The 15,720-nt window shown below is 39.8% G+C and overlaps 2 long non-coding RNA genes across 2 annotated transcripts; both read right to left on the reverse strand.

Moving 5' to 3' along the window:
* Positions 1 to 351: 351 nt before the first annotated feature.
* LOC104121356 (uncharacterized) lies at positions 352 to 2,923 on the reverse strand. The gene is made up of 2 exons (XR_011412749.1): positions 1,779 to 2,923; positions 352 to 1,187 (listed from the first exon to the last, which is right to left on the reverse strand). It is a non-coding gene; the product is annotated as an uncharacterized lncRNA (long non-coding RNA).
* An 11,164-nt stretch (positions 2,924 to 14,087) lies between these two features.
* LOC138903535 (uncharacterized) lies at positions 14,088 to 15,270 on the reverse strand. Its single transcript, XR_011412743.1, has 2 exons — positions 14,821 to 15,270; positions 14,088 to 14,754 (listed from the first exon to the last, which is right to left on the reverse strand). It is a non-coding gene; the product is annotated as an uncharacterized lncRNA (long non-coding RNA).
* Between the last annotated feature and the right edge of the window lie 450 nt (positions 15,271 to 15,720).

Genomic DNA, 15,720 nt, shown 5'->3' on the forward strand with positions numbered 1-15,720 from the left:
AACTGATTTTTTTTATTATATATTTCTGCTTATACAAAAGTATGTTAGGTTGCAACGAATGATGTTCGGTCTTACTTGAAGATGTCAAAAATGGTTTTCTACTGATGTTTCCTAAAACTATACTTTCGCATAACCAAAATTTTCATCGCAATATTAATCCAAATAAAATCTTTTTAAATATAAAGATAAACTCAAAAATATCCTCTCCAAGCTAAGAAATAAGTCCAAAAACCATAATTAATTTTTTTTATAGAAAACTATTTCTCCGAATGTTTACAAAATTCAATATAGTTCAAATACATTGTAACTCTAATTTAAAGCTTTACTTGATGCTTAGTTCTGCATACACACTAATGTAAAATCAAATGATATATAACCAGTATAAAAGACTTTACAAACAAGAAATGAAATAATAACAAAAAGAGCAAGTTGAAATAAACCATAGCTAAACTAATTAAATTCATTTCACTTTCTAAAAGCTCCCAAGTCATTCTACTAATGACCACTATTGTGACCGTGCTAGTAAATCCTACAGAGAAAGGAAACAACAATTTTCAAAATAAATAAATAATAATAATAATAAAAAATAAAAATAAAAAAATGGATCGAACATTTAATTGCTTGATCGAGTAACATCTCAAATTTCAGAAAGAAGCTGAAAATACTCCGTGTAAACCTCCTTTAGCATGTAACAGCTGCTCGTTGGCTCTAAGCATTCAGTTGAAAAATCACATCCATTTAGCAATTCGTCAAACAACTCGTAAATTTCATTCCCTTTTTCATCAAACAAATACGACGATGAACTTGGAATTAATGGCTCTTGTATTTTTTCTTCTTCCTTATTCTTGTCTACTTCCTCATAACTCAACATGGTAATAATATTATGGGCTGCTTTATCTTGAAAACTACTTTGGCTTGAAGAAAGTGAATATAGCCTTATTGGTTTTGGAATATGCACTTGGATCTTCTCATCTTTTTCTATCTCGCTCTCGGGCTTTTTCGCCTTTCTTCCCCGTCTTCGTTTCTTTTTAGTTGCTTTAGTTCGTTTTGCAGTTAACTTTTGAGGTTTTGGTTGTATTCCTGCAACTTTGAGCTTCTTCAAGAGATTGGTGTTCCAACGATTCTTTATCTCGTTATCAGTTCTACCTTGCAATCTTCCTCTGGACTGAAATTTCCTCTCTTAATGCCTGTTTGATACGTATATAATATTAGTATTTAGTAATGAAGTTTTTTGGCTCACGAAAAAGAATCAGACGCATGTAAGGGGTGTGTTAGAAATAAAATTAAGTGTAATTAAAAGTGTTTTCTTTGGAACAGTTTAAACTTTTAGACGATCGATATGATCACACTTCAACCATACCTGGTCGAAGATAGTTCACCCATCTTAATCTGCAACTCTTACCACATCTGAGAAGGCCCGGATATATATCGAAAAACTTATTAAACATGAGCACAAGGAGGTGCGAAGCTACATTCTATAATTGACCACCCTTTCTTGAAAAATTACACTATGTATATAGCTGATAAAATATTAAGTTGTAGAGGTATATAACATATATATTGAACATTCTTTGTTGGGATTTTTTTTTTTACTTCTTTCAAGTTTTAACACATTTGGAAAATTAAAATTTTTGACTTCGTCACTGAGCACCAGGACACGATAAAATTGATACATTAAAAACATTCAAACCAATTATTATTACGTGACAAATTAAAATACAACATTTTTGAATAAGGAAGTTGTGTTTTTATGGAAGATATAGAAAATGATGTATTACCAGCATTCATAGGCAAAGATCTCCAGTTTCCTTCACCATTTAGCTCAATGTAATTTGTGAGCAACATGTCTTCTTCTGCAGTCCATGCACCTTTTCTTATTCCCACTTTAGAACAACATGGTGCTCTTCCCATTCTCTTCCCCTTGAGATTTATCAGAAAGGATCGGACCAAACTTTCTCCTAAGCCTAAGTTGGAGACTCTTTAAAAAAGAGTTGATCTAGCTAAAACCCACTAATTTGGTCTGGTTTATACTTAATAGAGTACTTAATAGGAGGCTCAGGTGAAGATACCTGTCTTACTTTTTTGTTTCACGTGAATCAATTGTTTCGAGAAAGGATTATTATATTAAAAGTTAAAGAGGCACACGTTGTGGAATACGGTCGAAATCGAACTTGTGGTGCATTCTAGCCTCCGACATGGTGAGCCACACTTGAGACATGACAATAAAGGATTGAAGATCGACCCCGAGTCCCAACGGGCTAGAACCCAGAGACAGGACGCCTGCCTTCGAGAATATCGGGATCATGATCCCGGAATCGGTCCTAGCCTCAAATGATTTTGAAGAAACATTGTCAGCATAGCCAACGGAAGACCGAAATATCCGTGACCGGCCGGATGTTACGGCAGGAATCTCGGCACGTACCGATCGACAATCAGTAAATCAAAAGATTTTTTAAACTTTTATAGAATTGTACATAAAGTAGGACTCCTCTACCATATAAATGAGGTTTTAATTCATAAAGTACATTGTAACACGCATTCCAAGATAATATATCATTATTTTTTCTGTTATTAGTTCTTATGATTTCGTTCATCGGTGCTTGTTGTAACGAGCCCAGATCGAGGGCAAATATTTCACTAGGGCTTAAATCTTCTTCCTCGTGTGGTTTGAACTTACTTCATCCTTATTTGTTTAATTTGTCTTTATTTACTGCTTTGTGTCAAATAAATCTTTATATCCTCAAAATCACTTACAAATTTAATTGTTATTCGATTTTGAGGGTAAATTATTGTATTAAATAAGCAACTTGTCCTTTCATCTCGTAAAATATGACACAGAAGCCAAAGCCATTGATGAAAATTATAACTACGTTGAAAGGAAAGAAGAAATAAATGGATACAAACGTACGGAAAATGCAAACATATCGAAAGTACTTTTAGAATCTTATGGTATTTACATATCATAAATTTTATAAGAGTATGCCATTAAAAATAAAATAAAAATAGAAAATCTAAAATTTACAAATGTAGAAAGATTTCAATCGTTTTGGAATGGACTCAACGAAAATTAAAGAAGATACATTAATAAAATTTGAGAAGCTGAAGATATATAGTTCTTATTTACAAATATAACTTGTTTGTTACACAAGTATTTTTATTGAGAGTCAACTCAAGTTCACAATACTTCTATTACTTCAATTAAAAAACCAAAAAAAGGAAAAGAAAATTACAATTCAACTCAAACTTTTTAGAAATACTAAACTGAAATACAACGATAGAGGAGAACATAGAAGGATGCGAAGAGAGAAATACACAGATATGATAAAGGGATTAGAGGAACAGATATTTTTCTCAATAATACGTATACCCTTGAGCTCCCTTGGTTACGTGAATAAGGATACCATCCTCAAAATAAAATTTGAGAATATATTTATCTCATATTTGATTATGAGTATTAGCAAAAAAAAATAATATAAATTTTATACTAAAATAATGATATTAATTATTTAATATCGAAGGTGGGATAGACTAATAGCATATGAAATCCTTGTACATCTCACCTGGTAACCAACGACCCCTTACCCTTGCACGGTCCAATAGTAAAACACTATTTTCCCTCTTTTCTAGCACATTTCTTTACATCTGCAGTTCTGCACCTCAACCTGATTCCAAGTGTAGCCCAATAACCTTTTGTTGGTCTGTTTAATCCTCTGTAACTCATTCCCAAGCCCACGTCCTTCGTTTTAGTCTGCTCTGTTCACAACACTAATAGCGGAAACATATAGGAAATTTAGTTTCATCAACGTAACATGACCAAAAGTAATTAAAGACCTTCTCGAATTGTGGATGATAGTATCTATACTAAGGGGCAGAGCCAATGAAGACGTTACGGGCTTATTTGAACCTAGTAATGTCGGCTTAGGCTCTGTACTTGTGTTAAAAATTCAGTTAAATAAGTGTAAAAATAGAATTTGAACCCACTAAATTAGACACGATGTGATAAAATTTTGAATTTGAACCCATAAAGTTCAAATCTTGGATCGGACTCTATACTTTATTTTAAGTAGATTTTATCCAATGAATACTTATGAAAATTAAAGTATTTGTCCGAACTTTATTGTTGCTTTGCTCCTTAAAATGTGGAAAACAACGACAACAAAAATCTTTCAATATGTAGTCGCACAGCGTTAGCTTATCTTCTTGATTAGGTTTTGTCTTCTCAATAAAAAAGTAACTTCCCCCTCAAGAGAAAAGTCCAAGATAGAGATATATACGGATCTCTCATTAATAAAGAAAAACAATGAGACATTAATAGATGAAAGTAGGGTAAAGTGACCAGAATGATGACGAAAATATTCTATATTTTCTTTAAATTTTAGATAAAACAAAGTCTTTAACTTATATATTATCCATGTTTTATCACATTGAAATTTCCAGTCTGTGGAGGAAATGACAGGTATGATATACAAGAAGAAGGAAAAGAGATAGAAAAGAAAAAAGAAAGAAGGTTCTTGATATATAGTTATAATTAGTGGTTCAATTTGAGGGAGACTCGCGATTTGAAGGTGGCAGGCACGTGAGCGAACTGCTCAAGTACTGTCCTATCGGACTTTTGATCTTAAGCGTTTCAGCAAAATATATAATCTAGGTCCGCCTCTGAGTTCAATAGATATTAAAACTGAAACATGAGGGTAAGTGTCTTCGTCAATAAACCACAAGACTCATGCATGCCAGCAAATCTAATTAAAATAAGCCAAGGACCACACCTTAGAAACAAGGGGATAAGATCGGAGTTGTGGTCAGGGAATTTCATGAAAATCATAAAAAAGAAGAACTTGTCACTTTTTTGTATTCTGAAAAAAAAGTTAATATCAATGTAATATATCCTTATAGCTAAAGCAATTTTATTTAAGTAAGATCTCTATCAAACTAATATAAGTCGTTTTCTTTCTTTTAAGGGAAGTGATATGATATCTAGCATTAGATTATTTGATGCACTTGGCACTAAGTAAACGATTTCACACGAGCATCTGCTTACGTATTTTACCAAAAATTTTGAAAAAGAAAACAACAGACAGGTCATTCTTAGTAATAACTTATTAGTACTAAGTGATATGAGGTCGGTCTTGCATCTTTCTTCCCTTTTATGTACAAAAAACAAAAGAAACTCCACCATTCAAGTCGTTGTCCATAGACCAGTCAGCCTGGCCATTCTACATGACAGTTTTCTAGACTAGGACTTTGTTTAACCTCAATAAGATAACAATTGAATTTGTTAGTGCTTTAAAAAAATATGCGGATTAACTTGATACAAAGCGATAAATTAGATTGCAATTGAAATAAATAATGATAAATTAACCATAAACCACATGAATCGAATAATTTCAGCTTAGGTAAGCAAGCCACCCTTGAAATGAACGCACTTTTGTTGATACAAAGGTACAAGAGAGTAAGAACTCAGAGAATGTATTGCTTATCAGTGTATGTTACCGTATCTCTCATGAATTGTTCAGTCCCCTTTATATATTAGGGGAAACCTACCTTTTAAGATATTATCTTATTGTCATATAAAAGGCAAAAGTCCATGATTTGCTGACTGTTGTTCCCTTTTTTACTCGTTTCGTGATTTTTGCCATAATGATTGGTGAATGGCGAGAATTACGGACCCCTGTCGGATGAGTTGGCAAAGCTTTCTTCGTGACCGTTAGAAACAGGACCGGTTACGCCTTCGATAAACTCGAGGGCAAATATGATGGTTTTGATGGCTAACTTTGACAATGATTTGGGTTCGATCATAATCACCGTATGTCGATCTTGGCTGATGGTGTTAGACGTCAGATCGATCTTCGAGCTCAGCTTCACCTGATCACAGATATTTCGACCCTGGCCTAATCAGGGAGTTCGGAAGCTTGATCGAATATCGAGCTCGGTTTTACCCGTATACAGATAGTTCCCTCGTTATTCGGAGAGTAGATGACGAGAAACGACATGAGCCTCAGATTCTCACTTCGATATATCATGACGTAAGTGACAAAAACATGATGTCAAATCCCCTTGTTTTTTTGAGAGTAAATGATGAGAAACTATACGAGCTTCCGATTCTCACTCTGATAAATCATGACGACGAATTCATGACGTAAGTGACAAGAATAGTTGAAATGTCCCGTCGGCCCAGTCTTCAAGGCATTAAATGTGTGTCAGTTAACGGTCGGCCGCTACAGGATGCGAACCGTCGTTTGAGAAAACTATAAATACCCCCTTTCATCCATTCATTAGAACTTTTATATAGGGCTCTTGTGTTTTAAGAAAACTTTATCACTCTCATCTTCTAGTCTTCTGAAAACTTAAGTTTAAAACTTCTTCCCTTTTGGTTTTCTGAAAGCTTTGATAATTTATCTGCTAATTACACATCCTCTTTTATCAACACCTTCTTTTCTCCTCTATTTAGAAGCAATAGCAAAGACTTTAAATTTCGTTCCTAAAAAATAAAACCCCTCTTCCTCGAGACCGTCTGAGAATGCTTCGCATGTTGTCACTGAAGTACCGACACCAGAACCCCCTCTAAAGATGTTCGTCCCTGTGGGGTGTCTAACCGGAGTCGATTTAAAGGTTGAGAAAACCTCCTCGGTATAGGGTCGGTGCGAGTCGGTCTCAAGATACATATGTTCGATCACCGACAGTGTCCTCGAAAAGGTCAAGGAGGACTGCAACTGGGCCGATAAGCTTGTAGTGGTCCCTTCCCCCGAGGAATCGATCACCACCTACGTGGAGGATTTTTTAAGTGTTTACACTTACCCTTTCAAGCTGGGCCCTTTAGATCCAGTCATCATGGCCTTTTGCAAAAGGTATGAGGTGACTCTCTGGCAGATTCATCCTTCATTTTAGAGGATTGTAATTCTTCTTCGATTCTTCGTGAGCAAACTCGAGGGGTGTCACTTTACCATCGACCACCTTATGCGCCTGTAATGCCCCTGACTTTATCGAGGAGGATTGATCAAGCTTGCACGTCGGGCCACTAAGGCCCCATTCTCGAGCATCGACGAAGATTGGGACCGAGGCTGGTTGGACCGCTTTTTTCGAGTGAAGACCTTGGATTTAATCTCGGCCGAGGGTACGCTATTTCCTGAGAAATGGAACATGAAACGTAAGTATAACTTTTCCTTTAAGATTTCTTTTATTGCTTTTCTTTTTTCTCCCTTCTCATCGATATTTTGTGATGGTGCAGCTGTTGCTCAGATGCCAGACGCAGTTCCTTGACTCAAGGAGTGGGTCGAGGGTATCACAACACAGAGATCTTATTCCGAGCACTCATAGTGCGAGCTTTCGAAGGGCCGATGGGAGGCCCGTTATCATGGTGAGATTTTTTCTTTAAGTCACATCCGATCTTATTTTCACGCCGTCGATTTCTAATTTGTTTCACTTTCCTTTTGCAGGTTTACCAAAAGATGTTGAGATGAGGCCTCCATCCAGAGATGATGATTTCTTCACCGAGCCCGTTGCCACAAAGGCCCCATTCTCGAGCATCGACGAGGATCGAGACCGGGGCTGGTTGGGCCGCTTTTTGTGAGTGAACACCTCGGATTTAATATCGGCCGAGGGTACGCCATTTCCTGAGAAATGGAACATGAAACGTAAGTATAACTTTTCTTTTAAGATTTCTTTTATTGCTTTTCTTTTTTCTACTTTATTATCAATATTTTGTGATGGTGCAGCTGTTGCTCAGATGCCGGACGCAGTTCCTCGACTTAAGGAGTGGGTCGAGGGTATCGCAACACAGAGATCTTATTCCGAGCGCTCATGGTGCGAGCTTTCAAAGGGCTGATGGGAGGCCCGTTCTCATGGTGATATTTTTTCTTTAAGTCACATCCGATATTATTTTCACGTCGTCGATTTCTAACTTGTTTCATTTTCCTTTTGCAGGTTTAACAAAAGATGTTCAGATGAGGCCTCCATCCAGAGATGATGATTTCTTCACCGAGCCCCCTGCCTCGGGGCAGGATAAAGAGAAGAAAAGGAAAAAGGCTCTGAGTTCTCCGAGCCCTAAGAAGAAGAGGCCAAAGAAAAGATTAGCGTGTAAGCCCAAGGGAAGTGTCAGTGGTCGAGCATTGTCCCCGGACTCACTCTATTGATTCAGGGATGAGTCTGAGGGGGAAGGAGAAGCCTTTGATCTGGTAGCAAGTATATCGTCGCAGCTCGAAGGGAAAGGGGCCTCTGAACCAGGGGTAGGCGAGGACGATTTTCATCATGTCGGGGAGGCCGTGGTGGAGGCAGGAGCTGAGGCTTCCTGTGATGTGGGAAAAGCGCCGCAGGAAGCACTTGGTCCGATAGAGATTATCGAGTCGCCCTCGTTCACATAGTCAATATTTAACGAGGCCCAAGTAGCAAAAGAATGCCCCATCGAGGGAACCCAAAGATCGAAAGACCCTTTTCATGGTGTTTTCAATGGTGTGGATTCGATGGCCACGAAGGATGCCATTGGATTTGTCGATTTAGAGATACCGAGGAAGAGCTCACCCTCCGAAACAAGTGGGCCTTCCTCGAGCCCGAAATTGATCGATCGATTCCCAGCCCCGAGTGCATACCCTGATCGAAAACACACCGTTGTCTTTTCCCTTCCTAAGGATGCTCGGGTTCTTTCCGCCCCCGGAGGGGTGGCCAGTTATCTTTGGTGTTTGGTGACCGAAGAGGATCATGCCAAAATAAACGAGGTGGAAGCGCCCTGCCTGTTCAACGAAACTCAACAGGCATTGAATCGGGTAACTTCGAATATCCCTTTATTATGTAGTTAGATTTATCCGTAAATAATCGTGACATTTTCCTTTGTGCTTGCAGGCCTCGGTAATTCATCACTAGGCTTTTCTTCAATATCGGGAAGAGTTCAAACGTCATGAGGTCGAGACTCGGCAGCTTACTAAGAATAAGGATGCTTACAAGCTTCTTAGTGAGAAATCCCAAGCTGAGCTAGAAGCGGCTCAGAAGGAGCATGCCAACCTGGTCGAGCACGTAAGAAGAGTGTTTGAAGTTAGTCATGATAAGTCAGACACAATGGCTAATGATCTGAACCTGTAGGTTCAAAAGAAACTTGACCAGATCGAGCAGCTCCGGGGAGAGGTGGATACGGTCAAAGCCGAGGCCGAAGAATGGAAGAAGAACATGGATTGCCTGGCCTCAGAGAAGAAGACTGACTGGGATCAGTTGGCTTCGGGGTGAGGTTTAGCTTCAGGCTGAAAAGGAGAAAAACTTAGTGCAGGCCAAAAAGATCGAGGGGCTTCAGTCTCAGCTGAACTCGGCTGTCTCCGGTCAAGAAAATCTAGCCAAGGAGCTTGAGGCGGCCAAGTCAGAGGTTGTCGTGGTCAGGGCCGAGGCCGATGATAAGGTGGCCTAGCACAAGGCCGATGCCGTGGCAATTTAGGACCAAGCGAGACACAGGGTGAAGCATGCGAAGTGGCAATCCCGAATGGAGGCCCTCGAGGGAGTCCATGCTCAGAATTTTGACTTATTGGTTAAAATCGAGACAGCCAAGATATACGAAGCCAAAGCCAGGAAGCTGGCTTATACCGAGGAAGATTTCGAGGGGTCTGAAGAGTTGGGTGAGTTCTATGGTGGCGAAAACCCCGTAGGTGATGACGTGGCCCTCGATGAAGATTAGGCCGTTTAGGATCTTTTAGGCATTTTTGCCTTTTGTTTTTTGTACTATCTTTTTGTCGAGGCCGTTCGAGCTTTGTAAAAATGTGTATCGGGGCTATTCAGCTCTTGTAAAAAGAAATTTTGACATATATCTAAGGTTTTTCCCTTTCACAACTTTGAATTTTTCCTTTTCTTTTTCATTTGTATTCGCAAAGGTCGTAATGCCTTAGCATAAAATAATTAGGTCGTGTTCTAAGGTTCGAACAAACCTTACCTTTAACATTATTTTGTGTTTAGGCATCGGAGGGATTCGGTGTTACCGAAATGTTTCCCCAAAATAGTTTATGTTTATAGTTTGCCGAGGGTAGCCTTTTAGAACCGGTTATGAAAAAGAATTTTTTTGAAGGCCTTGTTTTTGTTACGAGTCTCAGACGTCTCCGAGTCGTGTTAATATGGCCGTAGCCTTTTTAGTTCGGGTGTCGCCCAGTGGGCTTTCTTTCCCGAGTTATCCAGGCATGCCTAAGATAACAGTCCCTGAGTGGGGATGGTCGTGGCCTTTGAAATTCGGGCGTTGCCTAATAGGTCTTGTGCCCCCAAGATCTGATAGCTTGGACCGCCCGAGATTATTTTTGGTCGGCATTCCCCGAGTGAGAGTGAATGTTCAAACTCAGATTAAGGTGGCCCTTGGGCTCGATAGCTTTAGGAAATTCCTTGAAAAATGCAAAAAACATTTTAAAGGACAAAATGTTTATGTGCAAGGAAGAGTCTTCTTTTTTATTCTTGTGCACAATAGTTGTACATGTATACATGTTTTGTGCCAGGGTTAGAGCGGTCTGTGTGGGCACGGTTCATTTGACCGTTTGGCCCTTACAATAAGTCTTATTGACCGATACCCTTCAATCACGAAGTTTCTTTCCTTGCTAGAGTCGATATTCGAGGATATTGCCCCTAAGTGTTCGGGGTGACCAAAGAGAGGCCTCGAATGCTTTTGTGGTCATTGTCATTGGTTCGTAGCCGACCTTTAATTCTAAGTTAGCACGATATACTTGTTTCCTCATCAAAACCTTGCCAGAAAACCCATTTGGGACAAAGCCGGTTCAAGGGAAAAAGTGTGCAGCGCGCGCTTTGAGACCTAGGATCTCGTATCATCCCTTGTTGGTCACCTGCAAGTGCTAGTTTGAAATGTAAAAATAAAAGAAAGAACAATGTCGTACCTTAACAGTAATATCGCTTTAAGTGAGTTATATTCCAGTTGTTTGGTAATTGTTCGCCGTTCATTGTTCCGAGTTTGTAGGATCCTTTTCCGGTGATCTCGATAATTTGGTACGGTCCTTCCCAGTTTAGCCCCAATTTTCCTTCGTTCGGGTTTTGGCTGTTCAGTGTAACTTTTCTTAATACCAAGTCCCCGGTATTGAAGTATCAAAGGTTGGCCCTTCGATTATAATATCTCTCGATCTGCTATTTTTGGGCTTCCAACAGGACAAGGGTGGCTTCACACCTTTCATCTAATAGCTCCAGGCTTGTACTCATAGCCTCATCGTTCGATTCCGTTATTGCATATCGGAATCTGATGCTCAGTTCTCTGACATCGACCGGTATTAAAGCTTCAGTGCTATAAATCAAAGAAAATGGGGTGGCCCCGGTATTGGATTTCGAGGTTGTACGGTATGCGCATAGGACCTCGGGCAGTATCTCCTTCCATCTTCCTTTGGCGTCGATCAACCTCTTTTTGAGGTTTTGGATTATGGTTTTATTGGTGGATTCTGCTTGTCCGTTCCCACTAGGGTGGTAGGGAGTGGATAAGATCCTTTTGATCTTATGGTCTTCGAGAAACTTGCTTACTTTGCTGCCAATAAACTGTTTCCCATTATCGCACACGATCTCGGTCAGTATTCCGAACCGACATATGATGTGGTCCCAGATAAAATCGATGACTTATTTTTCTCTGGCCTTCTCATATGCATGTGCTTCCACCCATTTAGAGAAATAGTCAGTCATAAATAAAATAAATTGAGCCTTATCGGGTGCCCATAAAAGGGGGTCGACGATGTCCATTCCCCTTCTAATGAATGACCATGGTGACAAAACCGAATGCAGCAGCACCCCAGGTTGGTGAATTATCGGAGCGTGTCTTTGGCATTCATCACATTTTTGAACGATCTCCTTTGCCTCTTTTTCCATTCGATCCAGTAGTAACCAGCTCTGATTAGTTTTGGAACTAGTGATTCGGCACCCAAATGATTTCTACAGGTACCTTCGTGGATTTCCCTCAAAACGTACTTAGTATCCCTCGGCCCTAGAAATATTGCAAGTGGGCCATTGAATGTCTTTCTGAACAGGGTTCCATCTTCGGACATGCTAAATCGGGCTGCCTTTTTACGCATGGCCCTCGATTCATTAGGGTCCGAGGGCCGTTTTCTGGTGCTGAGATATTCCACATACTTATTCCTCCAGTCCCAAGTTAGGCTCGTTGAGTTGATCTCGGCGTGGCCTTCTTCCACCACCGATCTCATAAGTTGTACGACTTCTCCCGAGTTGATCTCGTTATCTTCGACTGATGATCCCAAGTTAGCGAGGGCATCAGTCTGAAGATCATCATTCAAAATCTGAAGAAAAGATTGAGCGACGCTAAGGGAAAATGGAGAGAAATATTGCCCGAAGTCCTTTGGGTGTATCGAACAACGTCAAAATCCAGTACGGGGACAACACCGTTCTCTTTAGTATATGGCGTTGTAGCTCTGATCCCGGTTGAAGTCGGGGAACCCAGCATCAGGTTTTGATATACAACGAAAGAGTCAAATCACGAGGCTATGAATAAAAACCTCGAATTGCTAGATGAAAAATGGGAAGCCGCCCTCGTTCGAATGGCCGCACAGAAATAACAGATCAAAAGGTACTACAATCGAAGATCCAATCTTTGACACTTCAAATCGGGGACTTAGTTCTGAGGAAGGTCACCCTCAATACTCGACACCCAAACAAAGGAAAACTTGGCCCGAACTGGGAGAGACCATACCAGGTCCTCGATATCATCGGAAAAGGATCCTACAAACTTGGCACGATGAATGGCGAACAATTACCAAACAATTGGAACATATCACTCCTCAAACGATATTACTATTAAGGTATGACCTTCTCCATTTTCGTTTATATTTTATACTAACCATTTGTAGGTGTTTGATCGAAGACATCAAAGGATTCTTCAAACACAAAGTCCTTAGGTCTGAAAGCACGCGTTGCACTCTTTTTTCCTTAGACAGGTTTTTGTCCCAAATGGGTTTTTCCGGCGAGGGTTTTAGCAAGGCAACCATTGTTCGTGCTAACTTAGTGCAATTCAACAGTATCCGAAGCTCCTTTACAATTAACCTCGAATATTGAGGGGCATCACCTTGGGATAGTTACAAGAAAAATATTTCATACCGACAGGGTCTCGATAGGCAAATTTTGTAAGGGTCAAATGGTCGAACGAACCTTGCCCATGTAGATTACTCGAACCCTAATGGCAAACATGTAAGCATGTTAATCTATTGAAAAAAGTATTTTTCCTTGACAGATATTTCATGCCTTAGAGAAATTTTTACTTTACAATGCCGTGCTTGTGATCTATTATGGAAACTGGCTTAAGGGCCGATCATAACTAAAGCTCGAATAATTGGCCCCGCACTGGGGACTGCCATCAAAAAAATCGACATGATCGAATTACTAAAATCTCGAGATCGTAAGACCTTAAAAAGGCAACCCTTGATTTTATAATCCACGGCCACCCCACTCGGGGACTGATACTTCGAACAAGTTTGAAATATAACAGGGGAACAATCCCAAAAGACGAATCCCAAGTTAAAGGCTTCGGCCAAATTAACACGGTTCAGAGATGTCCGATTTTCGTTATAAAACAGGCCTTCGAATATTTTCATAAACCAGTTAAAAAGGCTACCCTCAGCTGAATTACTAAGGGTCTCGATAATATCGACCCTCGAAAACCCTAATTGGTACAAAATCGTTCAAACTCTCGAACAAATTCTTTATTTTATGCTAAGGCATTACGAAACAAAAGGGTCTCGATAATATCGACACTTAAAAACCTTAATGGGTATGGAACCGTTCGAACTCTCGAGCAAATCGCTTATTTTATGCTAAGGCACAACAGACTTTATATGATTAAACAAATAAACTTTTTAAGCCGAAAAGGGGGGAAAGCCATTCTTTTTACTATGGCCGTATCGGCCTAATTCAAGAGCCTAAAAGGCCATTTTATTTTTGAGTTCGAGAAATCATCCTCACTCAATTAAAACCTAAGGGTTACCCTACTCCAAATTCGAGCAAGTACTCACTAGATTATAAAACTACACTAGTCCAACTTCGATCAAACTGCCTAAGCCTCGAATTTATGAACAAAATTTTCATAAGGCATGAATGAAACAAAATTTTCACGAGGCAAAAAATGAAATAAAGACAAGTCGGAAAGGAAAGAGATGTTTATATATATGAGAATATTTACAAGGTCAGATCAGAATCCTACACAAAAGATCAAAAGTGAAAAATCCTAAGGTTCCTAATTTTCTCCGGGGGCGGCTTCTTCTCTATCGAGGTCCTTCCCTCTCTCGGACCTGCTCTTGCTCTCGGCGTCGTCATCATCATCGGAGGCCAGCGCTCCAGCATCAGCTTCATGCTCTCTAGCCTTTATTATCTTGTTGGTAAGATCGAAACCTCGAATGTGGATCTCCTCGAGGGTTTCCCTCCGAGATTGGTATTTGGCGAGTTCAATAATCCAATATGCTCGAGTTTGAGCGGTCTCAGCTGCCTCTCTCGCTTGGACTTGAGCGGCTTCAGCATCGGCCCGGTAGACAGTCACGATCGCATTTGCCTCGGCTTTAGCCTATTCAGCTTCATATTTGGCCTTTGCAAGTTCGGAAGCCAACCGAGTTCGAGCTCCCCTATTTTCTTTTCCTCAGCCGAGATTTTCTCCTTCATGCCTCGAAGCTGACTTTCGGTCGATGACAATTGGGATAAAGCAATCTCTTTTTCTGCAGCAAAGCGGTCCATGCCTTCTTTCCACCCCAAGGTCTCCGCCTTTATCAAATTGACCTCCTCGCGGAGCTGCTAGATCCTCTCGACCTTCTGCTACAGCTGTGAGATTGAAATGTTAGCCACCATTACCGTATCGAGCACATGAGTTTTTAAGATTTTCATTACCTGCTCGATCCGGTCGGTCTGATCTTGGTGAGCCTTGGCTAACACGGCTCGAAGATCCTTGGTCTCCTCTTCTTTTTGCCCACAGAGAAGTCTAAGGGAATTTCTCTCCTCCGTGAGCCCTCGGAAGTCGGCCTCATACCGATTCAGCTCAGCTCGAGACCGAGAAAATGATTCCCGATGAAGCGTTGAGGCCTACGGAGAAAGAAGAAAAGAAGTTAGACAGGAAGAGAAAAATGAACACAAGGATAATACCAACAAGGGGAGTTAAGTCTTTGGCTCATGCATAGATATTAAAACTGAAACATGAGGGTAAGTGTCTTCGTCAATAAACCACAAGACTCATGCATGCCAGCAAATCTAATTAAAATAAGCCAAAGACCACACCTTAGAAACAAGGGGATAAGATCGGAGTTGTGGTCAGGGAATTTCATGAAAATCATAAAAAAGAAGAACTTGTCACTTTGTTGTATTCTGAAAAAAAAGTTAATATCAATGTAATATATCCTTATAGCTAAAGCAATTTTATTTAAGTAAGATCTCTATCACACCGATATAAGTCGTTTTCTTTCTTTTAAGGGAAGTGATATGATATCTAGCATTAGATTATTTGATGCACTTGGCACTAAGTAAACGATTTCACACGAGCATCTGCTTACGTATTTTACCAAAAATTTTGAAAAAGAAAACAACAGAGAGGTCATTCTTAGTAATAACTTGCTTATTAGTACCAAGTGATATGAGGTCGGTCTTGCATCTTTCTTCCCTTTTATGTACAAAAAACAAAAGAAACTCCACCATTCAAGTCGTTGTCCATAGACCAGTCAGCCCGGCCATTCTACATGACAGTTTTGTTTAACCTCAAAATCGGATAACAATTGAATTTGTTAGTGATTTAAAAAA

Source organism: Nicotiana tomentosiformis, chromosome 12 (genome assembly GCF_000390325.3).
Source record: "Nicotiana tomentosiformis chromosome 12, ASM39032v3, whole genome shotgun sequence".
Lineage (NCBI taxonomy): Eukaryota > Viridiplantae > Streptophyta > Magnoliopsida > Solanales > Solanaceae > Nicotiana > Nicotiana tomentosiformis.